This window comes from Triticum urartu, chromosome 7, assembly GCF_003073215.2.
Source record: "Triticum urartu cultivar G1812 chromosome 7, Tu2.1, whole genome shotgun sequence".
In the NCBI taxonomy this organism is placed as follows: Eukaryota; Viridiplantae; Streptophyta; class Magnoliopsida; order Poales; family Poaceae; genus Triticum; species Triticum urartu.
The window spans coordinates 601,837,766-601,850,980 of NC_053028.1; the positions used below are offsets into that span (position 1 = coordinate 601,837,766).

Consider the following 13,215-nt stretch of genomic DNA (forward strand, 5'->3'; position numbering starts at 1 on the left):
ACTAGTGAAACCTATGGCCCCGGGGTCTATTCTCATCATATCAATCTCCATCACTTTAATCTTGCGTTGCTTTTTTTAATTTGCTTTTTACCTTTCACTTTGCATCTTTATACCAAAAATACCAAAAATATTATATCTATTAGATCTCACTCTCGTAAGTGACCGTGAAGGGATTGACAACCCCTAATCGCGTTGGTTGCGAGTAGCTATCGTTTTGTGCAGGTACGAGGGACTTGAGCGTGGCCTCCTACTGGATTGATACCTTGGTTCTCAAAAACTGAGGGAAATACTTACGCTACTCTGCTGCATCATCCCTTCCTCTTCGGGGAAATCCAACGCAAGCTCAAGAGGTAGCAGCCACTAGAATATTATGCTCCTTGTCTGTTTAATTTTATGCTTCCCTTGCAAAATAATTTTACCTCATCCTTTTGTTTTATTCTACGCATAGGAACTTGAATTTTCATCGAGTCGAAATGGTTCACATATATCAGAACTACTGGATTATTGAAGCTAAGGTCATGTGGAAGGCTCACATCAAAGAGAATGGCATGGGAAACTTGTACCTTCAGTGGATACTACTCGATCGGCATGTAAGGCATTAATCATCTACTTTATAGCCCGCATTTTCAAAATATAATTTTTATAAACATGTTTTTTTACTCATTGTTTGTATGATTCATAAAAATATATTAGGGAACAAAGATGGAAGCGATTGCGTACAACAGCCAGGCAATCCATTTCAACAGCATGCTACAAATTGGTAGGACCTATGATTTCAATTGCGTCGGGTTTAGCCCCACATAAATGCCAGATGGGCATTTCTGGTACCTAGCCATGGACTTTGTCACCACACTAAGTTCTATGACCGATGTTTGGATGTCGGCACAGCAGATACTGTCGACAATTTGCCCACCGTGCTTCCCACAGTTTGGAGAAATATTTGAGCTACGGGACAAAACCATCACTGGTGCATCATCTTTAAATTTGTTATTGCATATTACTTTGTAAAACTCAGAGTCTCATTGTGATTTCAAATTTGCAGATGTGGTTGCTATCCTTGCATACGTTGGTCAGATAGAATATAAGTGGGATTCAATATATAAACGCCACGTCCCTTCCCTCGAGATTGGCCTCATGAACTTTCAGTAAGCACCATTTTATAATTTGAGATTTTCATATGCTTATTTTTGTAATTTTATTGTTGCAATGATAGACTCACAATTGTATTTGTTTGTACACGGCAGATAATTTTCTTACGTGTACGTGAAGAGCAAGTTGGGCCTCACTTCTGCCATTTGCAATGCACCGACAATCTGTTCGAGAAGCTTGTTGTTACTTACATACAGGTAAATCAGAGGCAGCGAAGCTTGCAAACTATGAGGGAGAGCACATTCATCTTCTCTCCTAACATTAATGATGGTCATCATTATCTACAAGGTAGGGGCTGCGTTCTATTTTAAATTTGTTTTGAATGTATTTTTTTCTTTAATACTATGTCACTACTATATAACACTGATTTTTCTCATAGATATCCATGAAGCCAGCCTCATGACACTTGATGAAACACGTGCATACGTCAATGGTGTGGTTCAATCTAGGAACAATGGACGCTAGAAGCATCCCAGATGAAATTAGAGAGGCCTTGAGGGTTTTGGACGGCTGACTATCTACTGATGCATATTGAAATATCGCAAATAAATGGCTACTACAGTTTTGTTAGGGATCGAATTGAGAATTCTACATCTACATCTACATTACCTTAAAAAACGTAGTGTTCCGTATTTCTTCTTATGTCATCGTCCTTTGTCCGTCTCTCCCCACCCTTCCTTTATTTATGCGAGCCAGAAAAGGAATCAGGACACGCACGCAGTATATTTTTTTAGAAAAACTAACTAATCCTTCTTTCCCTCGTGCGATCCCGATGCAGGCATGATCCGGGGAGAACACACGCGCACCCACGCCTCCGCTGCTGCATGCTTGCCCCCATCCGCCCGAGTCCTCTGGTCCTTGATCCTAACACGATGGTGCGCCCATGGCGCGCATGGAAGGATATTGTTCCAATTGGAAAATATATCAAACAATACGTGCATTATTTTTCACTTACTAATCTTAGTTTTCGCAATAATATGAGCATTATAAACTCTTACTTGAACTTTGCAGATTTGCGGGAATAAAATGCTAATGTTAGGTGCTTCATGCACTAATATTTTATGACAATACTCACTACTGATGTATTTTATTGATAAATCTTGATATTTCTTTCAAGAATGCGTGAAATGAGTATGTCTAGGGCATAACTAGATGTGTCTTAGTTATTGCACATTTATATGAACCACTCACACATAAAAATAAAGAAAAAAGCTACCCACATCAATCTTGATGAACAAACAATGACATGTGATTTAGATGTGCAATAATACTTAAAGCACATCCAGATGTGCATTACCAAAAACGTATTTTATAACTCATATTGAAGCTATAGATTATTCCACATGTTATTATAGATTATTCCACATGTTAGCAAAAACGTATTTTATAACTGAAATCCAGGGAGATATACCAACGACCAGAATATGGAACAGTGCATGTAAAAGCAGTTGGCATTATTTGCATAATTGAAGCTATAGATTATTCCATATGTTATAGGTTATATTATGTGATATAGGTGTTGAACAGCTAAATATATATACCCCGTTGCAACGCACGGGCAGTTGCCTATGGGTTATATATATGTAGGGAATAAACCTTTTGATGGCTGAATATAATGGGATTGGGAAGATATTATCTAATACTGGGAGAAAGATCTGATCCTAACACGATTGGAAATAATTTGTACAAGGAAATGAATAACATATTTAATTAAACGATGTTCATCATTTGGAAGGCAATATTAACTCTCCAAACAATTAGATGTCACGGTAACAATTTGATAAATTCCACCAGTGTCCTATTTCACCACCCACCCAACTTCACAGATATCCCATCATCAATTTCCGATCAATAACGAATTTTCTATCCCATGGAGGCGAGAATTGGGAACGTTGTGCCCGCACCCCAAGAGGGTGCGCCCGCGCACCAGGAGGATGTTCCTGTGCGCCAGGAGGATGTGCCTGTGCCCATGGATCTTCTCCCCCCACCAATGCATGTCGTGGAAGATGCACTCCAATACATATTTCACTTTATCATGGGCGTTCGAGACCAAGATACATTAAAGTAAGTTGTCTTATTATACATTCTTTTGCTATATACAAATCATGTAGGAACACTCTGGTACACAACAAACTAAGATAGGTACATGTATACGTTTTTTAGTTGAATCCTTATACATGAACAATGTCATGCAAAGGCCATGAATTAAGGTTCTAGATTTGATACGTGTGGATACATCTAGGTGAGGACATTCTGACCTCGTGCAATGTCATGCAATCTAACCATGAATTCGGTTTATAGGTTAGTATAGACTATGAAACGATGATTTCGGTTTAGGAAGAGACAGGGATTGTGCTTTCGACCGTGGCGAGATAGGATAGACTTGGGATTATTTCTTGGCCCTTGATTGCCAACACTCTGGGCTGAATTATTTAATGAAACTAATAGGAAGGATTGGGATGATGAACTGGATCAATTCTTTCTTTCGCTGACTGACCAAGGTAATTAATTCCTTCCGATGGCCAGGCGGGTAAGCAAGGAGACGAGGTTCTCATTAAAAAATTCCAAATATGACATGCCGAATAAAGTTAAACTAGAAGAGGACCATTAATGTCCTTTGCTAAATGTTGTTTTGCATTTTTGGCAGCTCAATATGGATAAGAAGGGCCCAGCCGTACCAGATCGAAATCAGCCTCCGAATGATCCAGGACACCCTTTTTTTCATAAAAAACTTCATCCTGAATGCTTCAACCTTGTTGTTTATAAGCTTGCTAACGCTGAAGTAGAGAGGACCGCAGGCACCAACTGGGTTGGAAGCAAACATTATTTTGACTTGCATTTTCATGCTCAGTCACAGGCCCTGAGGTACTCCTGGATGACGCAAGGAGAGCGCATCACGACGCTGATTAACTATGTTGTGGTCCAGCCTCTTCCTAAACATGATGTGTTCAACTCTATAATTGTAAGAGAAGCTCGTTCTTAAAGTTAGTTATACTTATTATAATAGCAATTGACATGTCTCGACCTGCCACAGTATCTACTACCGTTGAAACTTTCGGATTCCTCGTACGGGTTACTTGTAGTTAACCGGCTGAGGAGGAGGGTTGTCATGATGGATCCATCCTTCAACACGTTTGATCCTGAAGATATCACTCATAACATATTGATGAGGAAGGAAATCACATTGCTGAAGGAAGAATTCAACAATGTGTTGCAGACTAGGATCCCTGGTTGGAATACCCAAATCATGGATTGGGAACAAGATACCATGTCCTCTGCTGGTCGTGGGTAATCTACTAAATTGATCGCATACATAAATGCAGACCGTTATAATGTTTAATATTTCATTTTTTGTGTGGCAGCAAACACTCTGGCTTTTTGTCCTACAAGAGATGGCCCACCAGATTGGTCGTTTGCGTAGCATGGGCTGGATGAACACTAGCATAAGTACATATATGATGAGTTGATGTGTGCTAAATATTATCCAATCATTTATTAAATGATTGAGTTTTTGCACCTTTCCTAGGATCCAATATAGCTCAGACACCAAGTTACGGTCCAGATGCTAATGGTCAAAGACAATGAAGCAGCTGCAAACATCCCGTCAGGGATTAGATTGGCCTTGAGGGTTTTAAGCAACTGAAGATGGACTGATGCATACAGCTATGCTGAAAATATTTTCCTATACGTCAGCTTTGTTAGGGATCGATTTGATAATAATTTATTTTTGATATGAATAGTTTGATAATAAATTTATGGGGTCTTCTATACACGTACGTTTTAAAAATTTATGATGTTTTGGTATTATCAAACTATCCAAACTTTATGGTGTTTTGGTATTACTGAAGTTTGGTTTTTCTACCATATTGTTGGTTTATTAATTGATTTTGTTGGAACGTCACGAACGAATCATTCGTTTGTCTGCCATGAATGAGCAGTGAGCCCCATTTGGGAAGCTGTATAGGGCTAATAGGGTTTGACGCAAGATGAGATGAGTCGCCAGGGTTTTAGTGTTTTTCCTATACTAGGCAAATGCATGTGCGTGCACAGGATATTTACATCCTTCGGCGGCAGCATTGTTCCACTACCTGTTTCTGCAGCTACTATCTTTACCTCGAAGATGTACAAAGCGGAACATTCATATAAATCCCCTATCACTTCCTCTACCATTGAATTTTACACACGCTATCATCGTGTAGAACATTCATACTTCTATAAGTTGAAGTATACTACATGCTTCCTAGCATGGGCCGACACTTTTGTAAGTCAAACCAGGATATGTCAAATTAACTGTAAAGTCATGAATTATATTTGGCAATGCCTGCTGATCAACATCAGCTCTAAAAAAAGTAGATGTGGTAAATACGTCATAGGCTGATGGAAAGTAAATACCTCATGTTAAAGGCTTATGTGTTGCATGCTTGCATGCAAATTAAAGTGGAGCTGGCCCCTATTGCCATCATGCAATGGACTCAGTAATCAAAATTTAGTGGATTGTGAGAAGGCTTCAATGCAACTGGTCCAAGCTATCAAAAATTCCAAATGGATTGCTCTTTAGGGAGATTAAAACTTTTTCTCTTTGGAGTTTAGTTCCTTCTAAATTGAACATTGCCCTCTGGCATGTAATAATGTCGCAGATGCTCTAGCGCTGTTCGGGTCCAAAATGGGACAGGTACCCCATACCCATGGCCGGGTGCTGTCCCTACCTTTACCCAGGGTTTTGTTGCCACCGATCTTGCTCGGCAACTTGAGGAAGTTAATATTAGTTTTCTAGTTCAAAAAATTAAGGTTTATAATGCCCACGGAGCCCAACGGTTGAATCCAGAGGGGGAAAGATTTATTAGAGGAAAGCCACTAGGCCACACTGTTTGAAAACTAATATTAAGATTTATTAGGGAAAGACATCAGGACCCACCGGTTAAATGATGGGGGTGCAGCGATCGCTTTCCGTGTGGGCATCGAGCGTTGCAGCTATCGCTCGCGAAAGAGTAAATCATGTTTCTTTCTATTTTTCGATTGGGAAAGTTATGGGGAAAGGGAGGCATATATTAGGAAACATTTAATATGTCTCTGATTTATCTGCATAGTGCAATCAAAATAAAGATCTTGCCTTAATTTATGATAGTTTTTTCTTACGGAAACATGCAAATAAGGAACGTTAAGGGGCACCTTTCCTACGGCCATCATCTCTACTCAATATAAAATCCTACGGGTCTTGACTTCATCGTCGTCCACTGATCCCTCGTCGCTTTTCCAGTGCTACGACAGATGTTTTGCCCCAGTAATGAAGCAATGCCGATTTTGGGGGGAGTGCGACACGCAGTCGAATTCATGTACGATTTCATCACGCTTTCCTCAGACGAAGAACAACTAGAGTAAGTTCTTACAGCCCTAAATATCTAATCTTGTTTGCACTTCATCGTCTAGGTCCACTGCCCTTTACATGTATAATTTTTATACAAGTTATCGTATAAGTCCACCCTAGTCACTCCCAAAAATATTGAACAAGTGATAAACTACTATGAAAACACTGCAATCTGTTTAAGTTTTTGCTCATTCATAATATAAAAATACTAAACTTACGTAGAGATTGAAAAAAAAATTAGGTCATTTGATGTGATATGTACTATCGTTAAATTAGTCATATGTTATAGACACCAACACAGTTGGATTGCTTGAGTTTACGTTTATTTAAACTTATGACTATTATGAACCTTGTTCTTCCTTTTTACAACACAATCTGGATTAATAGCCCACGCCCATTCCCTGTCGAGATTAGCCTACGGATCATCCGAGACACCATCAGAGGAGATGGAGTTGTCCATCCGTTGTGCTTCAATCTTGCCGTGCGTAGGATTACTACCGACGCAGCGGGGAGGAGCGCAGGCACCAGCTCTGTTGGAAAGACACATTTTTTCAATTTAGGATTCCATGGGCAAGCACGAGCGCTAAGGCAGACTTGGTTAAGCCAAGAACAGTGCACCAATGCGCTGATTAACAATGTCGTGCTTGAACCTTTTCCAAGATACGACGTGTTTCACACCCTTACAATTGTAAGTTTTCTCATTGTTAGTAATTAGTTTGGTTATTTTGCTTGCCATTTACCTTTGTCTACCAAATGCAGTGTATTCTCCCACTAGCACACATGGATTCATCATACGGTCTTTTAGCAGTGAAAATGGAAATGGAGAGGACTATCATTATTGATTGTTCAAACCAGGCTTTATTTCAGTTTGAGGAGGACTTCCATGACACTGAACTTCAAAGGGAAGCCCTTTTAGTGAAGCAAGAATTGAGCTTTGTCTTGCAACAGGAGGCCCCTGATAGGAACAACCAACTTCTGGAATGGCCCGAACAAGAGAATATTCATGTTTCACCTCGGCGGTACTGTTTTAAATTTGTCTTAGGTATTAGTGTGTGTTCTGATATAGCTATTACAATATTGTGTTTTTTTGTGACAGCATGGACTCCGGATTCAAAGTTTTACAGGAGATGGCCCATCTGTATGAAACTATCGGGAATGACATCGTTCATAACATGCCTAGGACTGATGTAAGTGCATTTGTAATGAGGTTACAGCTTTCATATATTTGCTAAATATATCTTCTGACTTTTTTATGCTTAATTTGAAGGATCCACAAAGTCTCAGGAAGCGACTAATGGTCCAGATGCTGATGGTCAGGGAGAATGAAGCAAAGGATAACATTCCAGATCAAGTTAGAGCAGCGTTGAGATTTATTGGTGGCTAAGGAGGACTGCTGCATCGATAAATACCTAAAAATATTGTCATGTTTAGTTGCTTGCTAGGTAATAATCTGTTTGAATGCCCGTGCTGATCAGATGACATTTTTTGAAATATTTTTAAAGTTTAAAGAGTGATTGATGGTGGCATCCACTAGCTATGTTGGTTGTTTATTTATCTTTAATTCTATCTAAATTTTACGGTTATAGACCAGACCAGTTTGGACCAGGTTTGGTGCTCCAGGTGAACCAGAGTACTTTTGTGTTGCACCATGGCAGGTTCACAACATACTCAAAGTAGACCAGGTGATGTTTTCAGACATTCCGTTCCTCGCATCATATACTACCTCGTATAGTATAACTCCATCCATACACTGTAGCGACCCGACCTCAGACGGTCCAGTCTTTGTGCTTACGTGTCATCCCTGGATCGGTATGCTGACACACACAGTACTCGAGGATTTATAACAGAGGTAAATCACATGTATAAAATAACGTAAATACTATTACCTCAATCCAAATAGCGGAAGTAACAAAGGGTGTGGATTCCCATCAACACCAACGACAAAGTTGAGTGTAGAAATCGTAACCCTAACGTATCACTTACTCGTCGTAAGAAGTCCTGCAACATGAGACGTTGCAGCCACAAAGGGTCAGTACATTGAATGTACTGGCAAATTCACACCATAGAGAATGATGAATAAAGGCTATCACTACATGCATATTTGGCTGGTGGAAAAGCTCTATGGTTACAGTTTTGCATAAAGCCAATTTTTCCCTGCTGCAAAGGAATAAATTTTATTTAACAATCATGGTGGTTGTTAAACATTGAGAGTGTAGACACCCTCTCAATCCCAATTAAAATTAATCATTAACAACCCAACAAATTATTTAAGTAAAGTGATGAGATCAACATGATAAATCCAAGAACTAGATACTCAAGATGTCCATAACCGGGGACATGGCTAATCATGATTAGTTTGTACACTCTGCAGAGGTTTGCGCACTTTTCCCCACAAGACTTGATCTCCTCCGTTGGGATTCTCGCACTACAAGATGTTTGAGAAACGGATGACCAAGACATAGTCTTTCAGAAGCGCTAGAACCTTACGATCGGGGTAGACAGTACCAACCTACATCCCCTACATCTGCTAGTCAACCATTGTAAGAGTTCGCACGACTTAGTCAACTATGCTAGAGCCCATAGTAGCTTGTGGCTGCACACGGAAGTTTCTAGATGAATAATCTTATGATCCCTTTGAGCCTGGGTGGCGGTCCATAAAAAAAACAGGCAATCGCTGGAATACCCAGGTGCCTCAATCCACCCAGATGTGTGTTTAAGTTGCCACCTTTAATAAAGCTTTAATTTATCAATCTCACATCTGTCATGGATACACTCACCCAATCCACGTCTACTAGCATAACATGGCATAAGCAAACGTAGAAGTAACTCCCAAAGGTTTGATAATAAAATAGGTAATAGGTACTACCTCATCTAATTCCCAAAACCCACATATTAAACAGATCCTAATGATGCAATTTTTTGAGGATTGGAACTAATGCATAAAAACTGGGTATTAAAGGAATATGATCAAAGTGCGAACTTGCCTATAATGTTGATGAATATGATTCGCACTCCTAACTCTTGATAGTTCTACTAGTCACACTCCGTTCAATCTATCATGAGCAAGCAACAGTAACCACACATAAGCCATCACTCAGGAGATCGGGAAGAACAAAGAAGACAGTTCGGAAAACATCAAAACCAAGCAAATAACTCTTGCAACATAAAACAATTTCTAACAGTACCAAAATTATATGAATTTGGCCTCATCAGAAAGTTTAGGTCAAAAGCTTCGCTTTGCAAAAAGAATCAACTCAAACGGAGCTACGAAACTCAAGTCACGATCAAACGAAGTTTGAATCTGAATCTGATCTAATTCAAATTTTAAACTTTCAAAAACATGTTTAAGTTGTTTTAGTGGATAGAGGAGTTCATGACGAAGAAGTGGGCGTTGGTTTCATTGGATTTGGATAAACGAGTAAAAAGATGTGTTTGTTTGAAGTACAGGGACTAATCTGTGAAGAAATTATCACGAATAGGTCCCTGGCCCGAAATTAAAATAAAAATAAAAATCCTATCAAACGAACGTTCGCTACGGAAGCATACACGACGAAAACCGTTCACTACAGAGGCTAAACCAGCGAACGTCCATTAAATAAAACAAAACGTTTCAGAGGAAAAAAAGAAACACCTCGATCTGGACCGTTGGATCCAGATCGGACGGACGAGGGCAGGTGGCGGTTACCGCGGTGGCTGACGATGTCGGCGGCGAGGAAATCGGCAGCGATGGCGGCTCGGCTCAAACGGGACAGCGGCTCCGGGGCTCAACGGCGCCGGCGAAGTAGATGGGGAGGAGTGGCTCGGCGAGGCGAGTCCGAAGGGGGTGGTGGCGTCGGGCGTTTGCGGCGGTGGAGCGAGGCGTGACGGCAACGGATCTCGTCGGAGTTCGGACTCCGGCGAGGTTTGTGCGAGGCTGCGGGAGGTGATGGCGGCTCCGGTTTGAGGAAAAAGAGGCCGGGGTCCGGGGCGGCTCGATTTATGGAGGGGAGGGGAGGATCCGAGGCGTGAAGGAGGGGGCAAGGCGCGAGGTGGCGAGGTCGGGCACGGCAGCGGCGGTGCGTGCTCGCTCGGGACTCCGTCCCGAGCTGGAAGACGGCGAGGCATGGCGTCAGGCCGGCTGGGCCGTGACGCGATGCTGGGCCGGCTGGGCTCGGCTCAGTCAGTCCGAAAGGATCTTTTTTTTATAAAACATTTTCTCAGAAAAAAAATAAAAACAAAAAATAAATAAAAATATTATATAGGCATATAATATATGAAATTTTTTAGAAAACAATTTTCTATGACGTGAACATTTTTTTATAACTTTAAATAAAATCTACAAAAATTCAAATAAATCAACGATGATACTGATTCAATAAAACCCACTAAAAATCATTTTGAAAATACCAAAATCATTTCAAATTAATTTTTCTCCAGTTTTCTATTGTAGGGAATCATGTTACCCTATTTTCCATGTATTTTATTTTTGGAGAAAAATAATTTGAATAAAACCCAAATAACTCCAAATTGAAAATAATTTCAAAAGGATTTTGATTTTGATCCTTTTAACTTTCAACTCATATTTCATATAATTTGAAGAAGTCCTTTTATCTTCTCTCGTGAAAATCGTTGAGCTGCATAAAGTTTCAGAATTGAAAATATTTCCAAATAAAATTCAAATATTTTCAACACCCCTTTTCATTTAAATAAACGGAAGAAGTCTTGTCATCTTCTCTCCAGGGTTTGGTGGTGAAAAGAATTTGAATTCACGGAGATCATAAAAATGCAAAAATGAAAGTTTTGGAAAGTCCTTTTATTCCCTCTCTTTTAACTTTCAAAAAGTTTCAAATTTCACTCAATCATTCAAACAAACAATCAAATCTATCTATTTATTATAACATTCCAAAATTTAGAATTTTGGGATGTTACAAACCTACCACCCTTAAAATGAATCTCATCCTCGAGATTCGGAGAGGCTAGAAAGAAATAGGTTAGGGTCAGGGTCTTCTCAAAATCCATCGATCGTCTCCGGGGTCTCGGGTGCTACCACCCTTAGAAACATTGTTACGGTTCCATCAAAACTCATATACTCCATCCTTATTCTTGACAGTGTCGGTCTTCTCAGATCGTAAGGATAATTCCTTCTCGGGGCTCTTCCGGTAGTGGCATAACCTTTTCCTCAATTCTTCTGTCATTTCCTCTTGGTAAGGTTGTTCCGAGATTGGGTCTTCTTAGCTGACGGGTCTAGTGCCAATACTAAACAACTATCGATATCTCATGGTGGTTAACAATTTAGGGTTTCTCTTGTAGGAAATCGGTCTGGTTGATCCTCACCGTATAACCTACGGTTGGCAAAAGTTGCCTTGTACAAGGGGAAAAATTCCTATACCATTCTAAGGTTTAAACAGGGTTTTGATCGTCGTCTCTTTCTATAGGTAAGTCACTTAGATTTACCATCCCACATAGCAAGGCGAATAATAAGAGTAAGTCGGTATGGTGATCAATCCATCCCGCACCCAAATCATTACCTTGTATACGGTTTAGCGAATCTCGCATTCTAACACTCGGTCATCCTCACAAGCATTGCAGAATTTCTCTTGTCAATGAACCAAGTTCGGATATATCCATAGATTCTGCAAGCCAGACAAACATCTATCGTTCCTTCACAACTCCCAGGTTTTGCGTTACTCCTATAAGATCGTCTATTGATAAAATCGTAACTTCTTCCAGGGTTTTTGCTTCAGCAAGAGTGTGCTTGCTTCTTGGCAGGTCCTGGGGCATGTGGGTTATGGCCCATCTCATTACTTGTAATCCTTGAACTTATCATAGGGCAACTGATCATTATTCCAACTTCCAACTTCCTAGTATTCTTAAATCCATCCCATTGTACTTTCTTCCTTCCTTCTATTTGCACCAAACTAAGACGTGATTACTCAGACTCATCATGGAATTTCCCTTGATCCATATTTCCAACATCATACCTCCTTTATATCCAATAGTAATTCATCTCTTCATCCTCGTGGAATATCCCACATACCGAGATAAAAACTTATACTTATGAAATCCATACTCCACTTTGTGGAACATCATTATCCTTTCCAGGGTCTAGCATCCTTACAAGAAAATATTGGCCATCTCTGCATGGCACTCTTCAACTGAGAAATGTGAAACATATCATGAACTCCTGATAGTCCTTCGGGTGACTCCAACTTGTTGGCCACTTCTCCTATGCGCTCCAAAACTCGGTATGGTCTTACAAATCTCGGGGCTAACTTTCCCTTAACTAGAAATCGTTTAACTCCTCACAGAGGGGACGAAGACATGCTCTGTCTCCAATCTCATAGACTACCTCCTTGAGTTTTTTGAGTCTGCATATCTCCTCTACCTGGACTGAGCTACCTTGAGTCTATCTCGAATCAACTTAACATTCTCTTCTGACTCCTTGATCACATTTGGTCCACACAACTGACGGTCTCCAACTTCATCCCACATCAACGGTGTCTGGCTCCTTCTCCCATACAAAGCTTAAAAAGGGGCCATCTTCAAACTGGCTTGGTAACTGTTGTTGTATGAGAACTCCGTGTAAGGTAGATTATCATCCCTACTAGATCCATAATCTAGCGCACACACTCTCAACATGTCCTCCAGAATCTGGTTGACTCTCTCGGTCTATCCATCTGTCTGCGGATGAAAGGTTGTACTGAACTCTATCCTAGTACCCA

At 40.3% G+C, this 13,215-nt stretch overlaps 1 long non-coding RNA gene across 1 annotated transcript; it reads left to right on the forward strand.

Annotated features, from left to right (window-relative positions):
* Positions 1-7,407: 7,407 nt before the first annotated feature.
* Positions 7,408-7,975, forward strand: LOC125520745. The gene is made up of 3 exons (XR_007288805.1): positions 7,408-7,533; positions 7,611-7,701; positions 7,782-7,975. It is a non-coding gene; the product is annotated as an uncharacterized LOC125520745 (long non-coding RNA).
* Positions 7,976-13,215: the final 5,240 nt, after the last annotated feature.